Here is a 14,161-nt window from a genome sequence, read left to right on the forward strand (position 1 = left end):
AAGATTATTTTATGCACTCTGGCATCTTGTTTACCCCTTAAAAAATGATTTTTGTTTTTTAACTTTTCAGATTAATTCTAGACTTTTACGAGAAAAAAATAGTAGTTGTTTGTGATTACTTGTAATAGATTCAAATGATCTGACAATATCATGTCGTATTGATTATGTTTACAGTTTACATTATCAAAATGCTACATTTTATTTTGGTGAAACTTGAAACACTTCAATCATATAGCAGCTTTGTACTTGCTACAAAGTTTTTTGTTGCTTGTCTGAAAACTTGACAACACAAATACTAAATCTCTACGTTCATGTTTAATGCCTGTGACAGGTTTCAGTCATTGTTTTTGAACTGCATTTGAGTCAACCAGTAAATTTGTTATTTTTTTACCTCTGAACAGAAGCACGCCGCACCTGAGGATTCAACATTATCAACTGAGCCCTGCACTGTGCCCAAGGGACCACGGACCACAAAGCAGTAACCACTAATGCCGAACAGATGTTCATCAGCTGCTGAAATGGGATGAACTCTTCCTGCACGGTGGCTGGTTTCACTGCGGCTTTAGCTGCATTAAGGCGCCGCTGCAGTTTATTCGCTTGCTGCGGTATAACATCACATGATAACAAGGTAAACGGTCATGACCTAAATTCAATGCCTGGTTCCACAGCAGGGAGGATAGATTTGTAACACAGGACACCAATTCTAAAACAGGCTTTGTGTGTGTGTGTGTGTGTGTGTGTGTGTGTGTGTGTGTGTGAGAGAGAGAGAGAGAGAGAGAGAGAGAGAGGGGCGGTGCGAGGCTACTGTTTTTAATGTGTCTGTGATTTGACCGAGATCTGGTAACTGCATCTCTTGCTCTCGTCTAGCAAGTGCTTCTGTGACCCACAAAGAGATTGAGGGGGATTGCGGGAGCCGCATTGAGTTCCTGTGACTAACCCGGCCTCACAGATGGGCCACGTGGGAGGACAAGGGCAACAGATTTGTTAAAAATAAAAGAGAGATTGGGTTTACTCAGATTTGACAGCAACTTCCGTTTTCTTGTCTCCAACGTGGGCAGGGATTTGGCACGAGGGTCAGACTAGCCGGAAACCTTTATCTGGCCGGACAGCAGTTTGGAACCTGCATTACCATATCATTAGCATTTTTCACTGGGGGATATGATTTATCAAACCATACAGCAATCAGTGAGGGGGAGAGAGGAAACCTTAATCAGCCAGGGGATACGAGGACATATGGCTGGCTGATTAGACCAGCATTCACCTGCTGACTGAGATCCACATCCTGAATTAAGATGCCTCGGTCCCAGCAGGGAGAGGGACGGCTTCCAGAGCTGGAACTGTTAAGACATGCATCTTCTTAGCAAGATCAAAATCCTACTTATAATTCAGGGTCGTATGGTATGAAGGAGACATGCTCAAATGCTCACCAGAACAGAAACGTCATTCGCAGCAGCTAGGTTACAGGATGTGTACGTGTTTTACACAACAGGACTGTTATGTTGTGTTTACGCAAGTGGCTCAGGCAGTGTGGGTCACTAGACCTAATCCTGTGTGTTGAGAGAGGCGCTCCTATCCGGAGCCATTTGATTGACTTAACACAGGTCATTTACTGACCCAAAAAGTAGCTCAGACTTACTTTCTATTGTACCAGCTTACAGACAGCTTTAATAATGACCACTCCTTTTCACTATCTATATATATTTATCTATATAGATAGATAGATAGATAGATAGATAGATAGATAGATAGATAGATAGATAGATAGATAGATAGATAGATAGATAGATAGAATAGCTTGGGCTGTCAAATGTTTAATTTTTTAAATAGCGGTTAATGGCAGAATTTCAATATTTAATTGCATTTTTTTAACTGTATGTTTTAAATTCCAAGTATGAAGCCCATATTGACAAGCTGTGGAAGTTCTTACCAGATTGTCTTGATTAAGAATCAAATGACAGCAAAAATTACATGGGATTAACATAAAGTGGGAATGTCTGTGTACCTGCAGAACCCATTTTCTTTCAGATATCTGAGGTCGTGCTGTTTTTCCATCACCACAATTTGGCCTTTACTTTGGGGCTTTATTCAGCCACCTTCCTGAGATGCTGGCAAAACATGGTTGGTAACACAGGATTCCTTACCAATGTTATTACTCAGCGCGGTACAGCCTCAGTTCTCATTTTAAAATTAAATTTTTGTACTTGGTTTAGAATCAGTCAGTAACATTTAATAAAATCCTTGGAGGGAAATCGGGACATGTTAGAGTTTCTCTTATGAGCATAAATAAATTATGGCAAAAAAAAGGAAAAAGTTTGAAAGAATATTTTTCAAAGTGCCTGGTGATTATTTGGAAAGTGTTCATACGTAATGTACCCACGATCATACACATAAACAAATCCAAACATTGCCATAATGCAGACTTGATTATTAATTTGCAGTATTGCCTACAATAGCCTAATGCAACTAAGGCTTGGTAAAAACTTGGTATAAACAGTATAGCAAACATACTGACACAACACCAACATCTTTTTATCACTGAGCAGGATTCTTAACTTCTCTGATGAGATCCATGTCCTCGTCTCCCCCCTCACACTGACCCTTCCTCCAAAGGGTCTCCTCACATTTGTTACATTCCCTTAAGAGGACATGCCATCGCTACTTATTACACACACTGGGAAAGGCAGGGGAAAATAAGTAGGCCATGCTAGCATTATCTGTTTTTCATGCCGTGAAGTTGGTTCAGAGCAAAGCCGACAAGAGCTGCATGTCCGGTGGGGGATGTCAGAGGTGGTAAATAGACAGCGACATGTCTTAATGTATACTGAGCTGAGAAGTGACACCCTGTATTAAAAATCCTGCCCACACAAGTAGGGACACCTTCGAGGGCTGCGAGCGGCTGATTTTTTTTTTTTTTTAGATATTCCAGATTTAAAACAAAGATATTCATTTATGTCTATTGGTCCTTTGAGGTTTATATTTGTGTGCTTTGAAACCGTGACAAGCATTTCCTCTTCATGCGCTTCCTAATTTCTCTGTTTTTTGAGTGGTTTTATTTTGAATTATTGCAGCCGGGGAATGCCTTCAGTGTGCAGTTGTTCAGGTATGGGGAGAGCTGTCCAAGATAACAATCCGTCAGCAGATGGTCCACTGACCTCCCCATATGTGATTAGGCTTTTTAGTAGAGGCTTTTAGAAGATCTCTCATTTACTGCTTATTATACCATCCACGGCTCGGTGTAGTAGAGTGACAGGCATTGGCACAGATTCGTCCCGCTGCATGACGCAGTGCATGCATCTGTTCTTTAGCTGATGACTGAGAAAAATCAGCCCCTGTAGCATAACAAAGGAAAAAAAAGAATGTAATTTATGTTTTTTTGTGCATTCGCTGGAGTTGTAAAACGAAATTAATCATTCAGATAGTAAGTTTGTAAAATATTGGGGGTAATTTCAAACTGGAAGGGACAGTCTTTTGTCTTATAATCCCGATAATCTTTGTGAAATCCCTCAGTATCGACTTGGATTAAGTATTCAGCTAAAGATCCAGCCGGCCGTTATTAAATGTTAAAGGGGCGTAAGCCTAATTAGGCGAAGAAGTCCACTCCTGGGACAGTCCTGGATGAGGAGCCTTCCTGCTGGCGGACTCCCGACCACCAAGCAAGAAAGCAGCAGCTCCTGTGTAACCCAGTCGCTCTTAAACCTCATCCAGGGCTCTTTTCCCAGGGTTCAATTATTTATCGAGCACCAGCTTGGTTCAGGGACTGCGTGACTAAATGTTACTTTTGTCGCTGTCGGCTGCGGTGCATACTTATACACACACACACAGCTATTTTGTTAAGCCCTGTAAAAAACATGACTCAACTAGCGAGTACAGACATTTGTCACCAAATGTCATTGCGTCAAACTGGTGGAACAAGGTTAAATGAGCAATTGTGTCCGTGTCTGTCAATGTGGGTCAGACACAGTGTGTGACTGACTCAGGTCATTCAGAGTTAACAGAACTAAGAAAGAAAAGAGCTGTACCCTTACTGCTGTCTCACACACTGTACAGTTCTCACTGTTAAAGGTCCAATGTGTGAGATTTAGCAGTGAGGACTGCAGATTGCAACCAGCTGAAACTTCTCGCAGTTAGAATTCCTTCAGTGTTCATTGTTGGGAGGTTTTTAACTGGAGCCAAATTATCTGCAGAGGTCGCTTTCACTTCAGAATAAATATACCAGGTTATTAAAACTGGTAGAAACACTCAAAAACACAGTTACACATTACAAATTAGTGTTTCTCCAACTATGTTTAGCGGTCAAAGACAGTCTGCAACCCTGGTACCTGCTAATCTGTGCTTGAAATCCTGACGAGATTCTGGAGGTTTTTCAGCGGTAACCTCCTGAGCTGAATTATCCACAGAGGTGTCTTTCCCTCTGAAACAAATGGTAAAAACACTGACAATCAGTGTGTCTCTAATGCTGTTTGGCATATTGGAGACGGGCTATTAAGTATGGTGGCAAATGTAAAAACACAAATGGTCATATCTTGGGTCAGTGTTTGGTTTGTCCACTCTGAGCTATTGTAGGAGCATGGCCATGCAACATGGCAGTCTCTGTAGATGAGGACCAGCTCCCTTTGTATATATACGTGTCTCATGCTAAAGTAAAAACTGATTGATTCTTATTTTCAGGAGTTTATGCACTAAAGAAAACTTACTTTTGTTATATTCCATTTCTGCCAATAAATCCTACACAATGACCTTTTAAAGTGTTGCGGCAGCACTTCTTTGCATGATCTGAAATCCTCTCACATCTCTTGTTTCTGGGGAAAACTTCCGGACGAGGGCGCGATAAAAAAAAAAAAAAAATCATACAATCTCCTTTTTTCCACTATTACATAGATACAATGGTGCATTCATCAGGCTACACTCAGTGCTAATTCCACTGTAGGCAACGTGCTCCATTTCACTCTCTGTCTGCCTTTAGAAAGCCCCCCCCCCTCTGCACACACACACACGCACACACGCACACATGCACACACACCACCCCCCTCCCTCCATCTCCCCTACTTCCTCCTGTTCAGCAAAATGCTGATATGTGCGTAAGAGTGCTTATTTTTCTCATCCATTACCAGATTAATTAAAGTGTGGCTCTTGCCAATGCCCAGACGGATTCTCAATACTTCAAATGAGCTTAATCACCATGCACTCCCTAATCTCGTGCTAATTTAAAGAATTGCCTGGAACATACTGATGACTGGACTCTCCCAATTTCCTACCAGAAAGCTTTATCTGGAAAATTCCCTGCTCCGACTAGTTCCGCTCTGGCACCATCAACCGCTCTACTGTATTTCATGTCGAGTGGAGCTATTTGACGTTTTTTCGTTTGGATACGGTGCTTAAAGATTTCACTGTGTTCTGTGACATGTAATGCTCCCTGTGCATGGGGATAGGCTTGTGTTCTGGGGAGATAGTGCACTGTGCGCTGCCTTCTAAGACGCAGTGTGGTGTTTGTGTGTGTGCGTGCGTGTGTGCACACTAAAGGCAGGCATTCTTGTAGCTCTTTGTTGTCCACATGTCATGATGGATTTGGTCATTGCCAGCAGTGAGCGAGGCTGACACGAGAGCATGCAGTATGCCTCCAGGAAAACACAAGCTCAGCCTATTGTGCCTATTTCACAGCACTCGTTCCCCCACTGCAATATCACTGTTTAATGTGCGGCGGGCTCACTGTAGAATAATGCAGATTCAATCAAAACCTGCATGCTTAAATCATATTACTCCTGAAGTGATGTGCCGTTTCCATCCTCCTTCATTCATTTTGATTAATTGGTGCTTTATCTCCTCATTAATTGTTTACCATTGTGTGTTATTTTAGTATTCCCATGGCTAAATAATCTAAATGGGTGCTTATTCAAATGCATATAATGCTTCCAGGCTAATTAATCAGCTAATTCCAGACGGGGACACATATGCCGCACGGATATCTCTGAGACCATAAGATAAGAGGATATATAAATTATTAATGAATAAATGAATCTGGATTGTTAAACATAAAATATTGAGTGGTTTGTATCCAGGTGTTAGACTATTCCCAGCTTTCCTCTTGCCGTCATACCTGAAGAATGGCAGCTGATGCCCGCTGTGCCCAGGGGTCTCTGTGCCCTGACCCACAATCTTCTGCTACTGTGTTACACCAAGTCCACAGAGAGAGCTATTAATCCTCTCCATACTCCCAAATCAGCCAGCTCATATTTGCATAAAGATATCAAAGAGACTGAAGGGGAGCAGCGCAGGGCTTAGGGTATATACACTGCAATATGCTTCTCCTCGCCTTCTCCTGCTTAACAATTTCCCTCTTCTCACCTGTTTCTCCTTCATTTTTTCGCTTCGGTTTCGAAACAGAGGAGGTCCCCGGAGTCCTTTCTGAGGATGCTTTTACAACAGCATGACGATAGATTTGTTCAAAGTAGCAAATCGCCTGATTCATCAGCAAGGACAAAACCCCTATTGATGCCATCCATCTCTGACAATTGAAAAGCCCCCCGAATAAATCATTCATCCTGCTGTCAGTTAATGTAACGTGCAAACAACATGCGTGCACGAGACACTTAATGGATCCTCGATGGGGGGAAATAGCTGCGAATCGACTTGTTGTTGCAGCCTGTGTGTGTGTGCAGGGAGAGGGGCGTGCATTTGCGGAGGAGAATGGCATTGGCCTTGTCTTTGGTTCATGCGCGGCTGACCGTGTTCAGGCCTGAGGGCAGTGCAAGAGAGAGAGTGGGGTCACATTCTGCTGCTGCTGGGTGCAAGCCCACTGGATCGCCCCTGCCGTGCTGCAAACACCCCCAAGGCTCATGCAGAGGGGACAGGAATATGTGTGCATGCCCCCCCCCCCAACTCCTAAGCGCCATCTGCTACCCCACTACTGAGCCACACAGGATGGGGCCTGAGGAGGGGCAGCTGGGGGTGCTGCAGGGGAGGAAGGACTTAAAGTCGCCTCAGCACTGGCTCTCTCCTTCAAAATGCATCCTGCAGGATTCTGTTCGACAAGATGTGCTCAGACCTGTGCACAAAACCCAGAGCGTGTGGTTGCAATATTGGACATTAGATCCTGATTAACACAATGTGGAAAATGTAATGGGCTGTGTAGACTCCTGCTGAGATCAGGATAGAATTACTGAGGAAGGGCCAATACAATGTAATCCTGCTTTCACAATGCAGCCGTGCACTGGTCCTTTACAACAGCCACCGGGGGAGGCACTGATGATTGTTCATTAGCAGACTCAGTAGGAGCTTGCACTCGACCAACCTACCGAAGATCCCGGATTAGACGCCGCTCTCGCCCCGCGGCCAAACCTGACTCACATTCAGTAGTGAAATCCGAGATGCAACATCAACTTGATGCTGAGATATGGCTGCGAAAAGGAAACCAGTCTTGCTTTTGTTTGTAAACAAAGGAGTGTTTATTTCATGGGGTGCGAGCACAGTTGGTTCATTTTTTTTTCACAGTTGCATGTGCAAGTGTGTCTGCGAGCACACACGGCTCATGAGCAGAGCCTAAAGTCATTAATGTTAATGTGTGTGTGCATCCCTCACTATTCCCTGCGCGACTCTATATATAGGGCTGTAATGATAGCCAGCTCGGGGAGATGAGAGTAGTGAATTAATAAGCCTCGGTAGAAGATCTCTGCACCGTCTCTAGACAATGCCGGGGCTCTCTGTGGAAAAGCAGCAGAGATGAGATGTTAAGAGACTTTTTTCTCATTTCTTCTTCTGCTTTTTTGCCACTGAAAGCTGAAAATGAATTGATTTCTGGTGGAGGCACAAATGGTTCCATTTTAGTTGGAAATTCATGTCTGTCTCAGACGCGTCAAAGTTCTGAAGCGAAAGTCTGATTTATTGATGAGCAGTGTAGCGTGGGTCACATTATGATGAAAGGGGTTATAGGGTTAAATTAAGGATTAAGTTGTCTTGTCATCAAGTCTTTGGAAAGCAGAGCCAAACAGCAGCAACAGTGGCTGGTTTTGTTTTAACACTATTATTATTAAAGGTCCCATATTTTAAAAAATTAACTTCGATGTCCTTTTTGTAATTAAATAGCAGGTGTAGACGCTGTATGAATACTGTGAAAGTATCAAAATGCTCATCCTGCAGAGAGATGCACACAGTTCGTATTCAGAAACTGTTTCTAGAAATGAGCTGTAAGGACTTCCAAGAAGTTGTGATGTATGACTATATGACTATATTAAGGTAAATCTGTTGCTACAGTACCATCACAGTCATTTCCTGGCTGCAAAGAGACTAGCCCCTTTTACACTGCCTGTTCAAGGCGGGAATATCACACCGTTATGCTTTTTTTCCATTCTGTAAGATACGATGGTGAAATAGAGTTGTCTCGCTAAGCTGATACTGGGGATATTAACAGTGCTGAAACACTATAAAAAGCACAGCTTGCAGGACAGAGCCATGGCAGGATGGGTGTGACATTTGGTGAGGTATTACACTTGTGACACAATAGGAGATTTAAAAGCAGCTTTTTGTAAATGTCCACAAATTGGGGAGACAGTGAGGTGAGGAAGCATCTTACCCTCTGAGCAGAGGATGAGATCAGCTGTCATATATAACAAAGAAGGTAAATGATTGTTATTGCCAGATTATGACATTGTTATTTTTCAAAAAGCCCCACCAAGGCATTTATTCTATGTCAAACCTGAGGCCGATGTTAAACACAGTGTTTGGAAGGATACTTTTGAAAAGTAATAGGTTATAGATTTATCGTGACTCTGTTAAAATTGTAATTTAAATTACTTTCACTTTTTACTTATTACATTTGATTACTTTTCTGACATTAACGTCGAAAAAGATCTAAAAACATAATTGCATAAATGTTACCCACAAATCTGTCTCAACGGCTTTGCTAATCCACATTGTCCAAAAATATGCCAAAAGAAAGCATTTGCAAAAATGTGCAAAAAGATGTAAATCAACAGAATGAATGTTTTATTCAACATCTGAACTTTTTAGTGGCTTTTTTCGTATGTAACCCCTTTGTAATCACCAACATTTTGATTAATAACTGTAATGTAATAACCTTTTTTTCCTCAGTAACTGTAACTGATTACAGTTACATTTATTTTGTAATTTAATTACTGTAATTAGTTACATGTAACTTGTTTCCTCCCAACACCAGTTAAGTGTCATGTCTGTCATGCTTCTTTTGATTCCACAATGCCAGCATGCTGTCTAAAATCACAAACTGGAGTGAAACGATTCCTTTACCGTGATATCTTTGTAAAAACGACTGCTGAGACTGCAGATGTGCAAGACCTGGAACCACTGACCAATCACAGCGGGCTGGGCCTTTTCAGAAGGGGCCTTAAGTTCGGGACACACCAAGCTGACAGTTCACTGTCCGCCCATGTTGGGCCGTCAGCGAGCACCTGCAACCCTCTTCACTGCGGTGTTTTTAGACATAGGGTGATTACAGGTATAGTCAGGCAGACAGTATGAGAAAATGAATGTTTTTATTTACAATAAAGCATATAAATAAAATGTAAGTATGAACCTGATAATGAAGGCAATATGGGAACTTTAAATACAAAAAAATTGGAGGCAAAAATCAAAATAATTTGTTGTATGAACAGAATGAGGGGATTTCTTTAGGCAGCTGTTCAGCAGCTCCCAGCAGTATCAAAGGTAGAGACAATATTTTCTCTCTGTCCCGGTGTTACCTTTCAGTCAGTGTGATTCGAGGACAGGACCCCTCCCAGTGTTTCTGCTCCTGTGATGCTGAGCCAGATGAGGCGACGTCCAACCACAGAGGGTGAGCCGAGGATAAGATGCCCTAGTTGCTAGGAGTGATTGACTGTTTCTGTCTCCTCTGGGAGAGTGTGTGAAGTGAGGACAACACACAGCTCTCTGGTTCCCAGACTTTATGACACGCTGCGTATTGCCCCCGGAGCTGCAGCAGCCACAGTCCAGCTCCCAGTGATCTGGCGACTGGGTGGCAAATTTGTAGCCTCCCTGTCAGCAGCATCATATCCCCCAGATATGTGTATGTGGGTGGCTGCAGAGCGTGTTGGGTTCATGGGAATGTTCAGTGTTATCACAAGACATTTTAATTTCAGTGCTGCATGAAAATAAAATAACGGGAAAAGTGTATTTTAGTGTAACAGAGATAATAAAGTGAGATATGAAGGGAATGTGGGTGGATTCAGCCCCCTTGAACTTTGGTCAGCTGTAACAGTCACAGGTTTCTATAGAAATTAAATTAAGTCCTGCCAATGACCTTTTTCTGACATAGCGTTGTGCAGTATTTGACAAATCATAACAGCCTGTGAAATACAGAAGAAATGCTGTAAACAAAAACATACACAGTGCTTTTCCCATCACAAATTAGATTATATAACAATTTCACATATAGAGCACGCTGTGGTTTAGTTAATTGAAAGCTCTGTGCAGTGAAAGTACACAAGGATCAAGGCAATTCAAATTGCTTTACTTCAGCATAAAAAGGCATTAAGACGAGCTAAAAAGAAACACAAGGTGATTTAAAAAGACATGCAAATAGGGTTTTAAAAAATCCAGAGATATATTGGCAGAAATGGAGCATAATTTAGCGAGTATATTTTATTTAGTTTATAATCCCCCAAGAATAAGAATTGTTGTGTTGCACTGTCATGTTTCTACAGTAGCCCAGAATGGACAAACCAAACACTGACTCGAGAGAGGGCCATTAGTGTTTTTGCGTCAGCCATCGTTTTTTAACATGAAAGTGCTTTAATCAGTGTTTTTACTCATTTAATTTGTTTGGGAGACGAAGAGACCTCTGCAGGTAATTCAACTCCTGAACAGCCATATCTTTACTTATAAGAGAAAAAAAGTGAGAACAGATTAGCAGGTGCTGGGCGAACAGCCCGTGTCTGACTTGTCACGCAACATTGGAGAAACACTGATTTTTAACTTGAAAATGATTTATTTAGTGATTTTACCAGTTTATTACACCGGGTCAGTTTCTTTTGAAGAGGAGGAGACCTCTGTGGTCAATTCAGCTCTTGGTGAAAACCTACTGAATGTCTAGATCTTAAGTTATTGGAGAAAAAAGGTGAGCAAACAGGTGCCATATGTGCCGCGCAGTGCAGGACAAACACTAGTTTTTTATGTCAAACTGCTTTATTCATTCTTTTGTACCAGTTTTTATCACCTGGTCCATTTGTTTTGAAATGGAAGAGACCTCTCCAGATAATTTGGCTCCCAATAAAAACCTCCTGAACAATGAACATTGCAGAAAATCTAAAAGGGAGAAGTTTCAGCTGTTTGCAATGTGCAAACCTCACCACTTAATGCTACCAAGTCCCCCGAAATCTTACACACTGAACCTTAACAGTGCAAAATCAAATAGAGTATAAAAAATTCAAATGAAACTTAATAATCTGGAGATTAAAAATTACTGTGCAGTTACAATATGTACACAATACATGATATAAATGAGCAGTCTCAAATTTAATTAAATAAAAGACAGAGGCGTTAGCCTTTCTACCACCTTCATGAGTTGGCAATTGGCTTCATGCTGTTGAAATACTGGCGATTTTGTGTCCGCCAACTCAACACCTTGACCCTGAATCTTACACTTTCCACCAGGCTACATCTTAATAATAATCTATTGCCTGTTTCTAGTTGTCTCTATAATCCAGTGTGAGAAGAAACACTTTGTCATGTTTTGTGGAGCGAGCACTTCATTTGATTTGCATTTTAAGACAGTGTGATCTTTTAACAGCATTTCTGCAGAACAGGCTGACCTTTTTGCAAGGCTTACAAATAAAAAATCTGTTGTCCAGTCGCAATCTCTGCCCCTGCAGAGGTCACGACCCCTCTCCTGTTCACTCAAGTCAGTGATTTTGTGACACAAGCCCTTAATCCAGACAAAACTGAGAGCTGTTGTTTTTCCTTGCAGCCAGCGCCTCTCCAGGCATCTGCTCACTGCCATTAACATTCAACCGAGCAAAGTCACATTCAGACGCTAATCAATTGATCAATATTTGCTCCTCTGTTGCATTTACTGCAAAGTGAGTCTAACAATTTATAATGCCGCTGACTGCTGTGTTTGCTAATATGCACAGTTTGTCCTCAAAGGTCCGGCGGTGACGCAGGATCATCTTTTATGATGTGCTGTTTGAGGTTGTAGCTTGGTGTGATGCAGAACAGGTTCCTCTGTTCCAGTAGGAGATTATTTGAGCTATGTGTGCCCCCGAGGATGTCAAGAGAGCAGAACGGCCAGTCTTCACCTGTTTGCTTTGCGTTGACCATCTGTTGGAAGGACAAGCTTTATAATACTTGTGGTAGGGACATAGGAGGGAGGAGAAGAGAGGAAACATTTATGCCAACGTTTATATTAGTTTGCCCCTTTTTTAACATTTTATTTTCCTTATTGCAGAACCTGAAAATGGGCAGATCAGCACAGGAAGACCAAAACGTGCCACATAGTCCGTCCTCTGCAAGGTATTTAAGCCTCATTCTTCTCCTGCCACAAGAACCTTTTATTCCAGGCCTCCCACTGACTACAGCCACACCAGCTCTTAGTTTTTCAAAGAGACCTTAATCATTTTAATATGAAAGCTGCTAAGTACCCCCAATAATCACTTTGATGAAATGGAGGACATTTTAAACAGGCCCCCCACCTCATTTCAGCTTTTCACCCCTTCCTTTCATCATGCTTTTCATCATTCCAGCTCCATTGACTAAAGCTGGATCCTGATACGCCATGTAATTTACAACCTTTCAGACTTCCCAAACTCCATCTTGATTCATCTCTGCCTTTGCCTTTGTCTGCCTTTCTACAATCAAAGTGACCAATCTGGTAAATTTTAGCTTAATGGTTTTTCTGTGGACACTTTTTTTCATGTGACACTTAAAGAGCTGGTCCTTTTCAATAGCAGGTCAACAAATATGAATGAATGGATACTGGATTTGTTTTAATTCTGTGGCAAAAACACCTTAACAAACTCCACTGGGATGCAAATGTTGCTTTGTGTCTGTCCTGCGCATTAAGTGATAAGAGCAGTTGCTTCCCCTGGTCTCAGGGGGCCACCTAGAATACATTTGTTTCAGTGAACAAGAGAAAATAATGTAAAAACTGAACTTCCTATACAATAACTGACAACATTTTGTGCCATTTTTGCAAACAATTAAAACGCTCAGGGATGGGCAAAATATACAATTTAGAGGTTAAGAGCTCATTTCTGTTCAACGTTAGATATGAATACAGATATGGATAGAGCCTTTTGTTTGTGCATTCATATTTGTGCACGTTTTTGGAGAGCTTACAGTTGTGAATGAAACAGAGCAGCGCCACCAGAAAATTGTAGTGACAATGTTGAATAGTCCATGTGTGACAATATTGTAAGACTTGAGGACATTTTGAAAATAGTGGAACAGAACAAATCAGACCCAGACTGTACTGTCTCCCATGAAACAAACACTTCAAAACAACCAACTCCATTTAAGGGCCCCCTGGCTGCTGCATGGGAAGGAGGAAATAGTTTGCTAACACATTAGCCATAAACTGATTGGGGTTGTGTTTATTTTGGAGTCTTCCTGGTCTGCACTGTTGAAAAATCGCTTAATGATTTAAAATGCTGCACATACACATCGCTCACAGTAATACTACTCTTGTGTTTTTAGCTATTGCCAAAATGGCCCCATGAAAAAAAGAGTCAACAAAGTATAAATTCACCTAGTTTAAAAGTTCGCTCTGTGCCAGCTTGAGCTCTTGCAAAATCTAGGACAAGGTTTGTCTTTATCTGCAGACCAGAACTGGAGCAAAAGTGGCAGTGACAGAGTTGAAATATAGGCTGATATACAGTTGCAAAACCCCACTGTTTTCCCAATGTTTGGGTAAAGATAGAGGTCAGCACTGTTTTGAATTCTTCACATCTTGACATATGATTCAGTGACCTGTTGTTGATTAAACTGGGCTTGTCAGCGATTGTATGATTGTATTTACATTGAAGGCAATGAATCTGACTGTGGTTGGTCTATGTGTCATAGTTCAAATTCAGGTTTATTTGTCTAACTCTATTTCATACAAATGCTGTTGAGTGTGATTTACTGAAGCATTATGTTGCAAAGCCATAATGTCTACCGAATATTGTCTCTTTGTACAACATCAAATAAGGTGCTTTTT

General features: G+C 41.6%; 1 long non-coding RNA gene across 3 annotated transcripts in view; it reads left to right on the forward strand.

The window, feature by feature from the left end:
* LOC121960389 (uncharacterized) overlaps positions 1 to 14,161 on the forward strand; it is a 74,077-nt gene that overhangs the window by 34,149 nt on the left and 25,767 nt on the right. The window contains exons 3-5 of one of the 3 annotated variants that reach the window (XR_015775302.1): positions 402 to 628; positions 12,413 to 12,477; positions 12,761 to 12,971. This is a non-coding gene — a long non-coding RNA (uncharacterized LOC121960389). Of the gene's footprint in view, positions 1 to 401; positions 629 to 867; positions 1,220 to 12,412; positions 12,478 to 12,760; positions 12,972 to 14,161 lie in introns of those variants that run through there. The other 2 variants (XR_006106976.2, XR_015775303.1) reach the window with 2 other exon arrangements.

The sequence above is a fragment of the Plectropomus leopardus genome, chromosome 21 (genome assembly GCF_026936395.1).
Source record: "Plectropomus leopardus strain MGB_pleo_1.0 chromosome 21, ASM2693639v1, whole genome shotgun sequence".
NCBI classification, from domain to species: domain Eukaryota; kingdom Metazoa; phylum Chordata; class Actinopteri; order Perciformes; family Serranidae; genus Plectropomus; species Plectropomus leopardus.